The following is a 1,183-nucleotide window of genomic DNA, read 5'->3' on the forward strand; positions in this document are numbered from 1 at the left end:
ATTCAAGTTAATATTTCTTTTCTACTCACTATTTTGCTAAGAGCCATGAGATCAGCTGCTACTGTTTTGTTTTTGTTTTTGTTTTTGTTTTTGTTTTTTTGAGTTTGAAACAGCCAGTCTCTTTTTCCTGGAACAGTCTTCTCCTGAAGCAAAAGCCTCCTTTTTGGAGCGAAGCTTCCCTCCTAGGGTTCTTTGTTCTGCCAGTGCTGAGTACCTTTGAGCTTCTCTCTGGAGCAGGTCTGGAACCAGTACCTTTCCCTTCTTTTGAACAGCTGAGCAAGTTGTCTCTCAACTTGGTTGCCCTCACTGTGCTAGAGGCCTGTGCAGTCATGTGCCTCTGTCTCAGCTCATTTCAAAAAAAGCCCTCTGGCAAAAGCTGATTGAGTATCTAGGAAGGTTGATATTTTTTTTAATATACAATTATTTTCAATTTTATACAGAACTAAGATCTTATTAAAAAGTGAATCACTTTACAATAAGTAAGTTGACTTCTTCACAAGCAATGCAGACACAAGTATGAGCTTTGATGAAAAGTAGAGAATGAATCCAATGATCATCAATTATTAAGATTTGGAAAGATTTTAGACATCTTCAGACCCAACTGCCTATCTAATGAAGAAATTCCACTATAACAAATTGGGAGTTAGGTGATCATAATGAAAACTTGGCATACTTTGAAAGAAAAGTCTGGTCCCGTTTCTTGTTGGACAGTCCTGTTAACAGAGCTGCCTTCAATTAAACCAGTCCACTTCTCTTGAAAGTGTATTATTTGTTACTGTAGACACCATCCTTGCACAGGGGCCATGCTAATTTCCTTTGTGCCATTCCAATTTTAGTGTATGTGCTGCGAAAGCAAGCGCTATTAATTTAATTAACATTGACTGACCCTGTGTTCAATTCACAGGCCCCCGTTGTAGGTGCTAGAATTTCTACTCACTCATCTACCAAAACAATATGCAATAACTCCACCTACTTGTCTGTATTGTCAATAGAGAGCTTCAAAAAATGAAGTTAGAGCAGAATAAGGGGGAGAGCCCATTGGTGAGAAAGTGGAATCGTTTCCACATGATAGAAATAGAAAGCCATAGAAGAGTACATCAGAAAAGAATAGGAAGAGAGAAGACATTTGGGTGTAGGTGGCCATGGCTTGGATTGGGTGTGAACTGCAGGATGAGCGGGAGGT

At 39.2% G+C, this 1,183-nt stretch overlaps 1 pseudogene; it reads right to left on the reverse strand.

Annotated features, from left to right (window-relative positions):
- Positions 1-756: 756 nt before the first annotated feature.
- Positions 757-856, reverse strand: LOC144321387 (U6 spliceosomal RNA; annotated as a pseudogene).
- Positions 857-1,183: the final 327 nt, after the last annotated feature.

This window comes from Canis aureus, chromosome 9, assembly GCF_053574225.1.
Source record: "Canis aureus isolate CA01 chromosome 9, VMU_Caureus_v.1.0, whole genome shotgun sequence".
Taxonomy (NCBI): domain Eukaryota; kingdom Metazoa; phylum Chordata; class Mammalia; order Carnivora; family Canidae; genus Canis; species Canis aureus.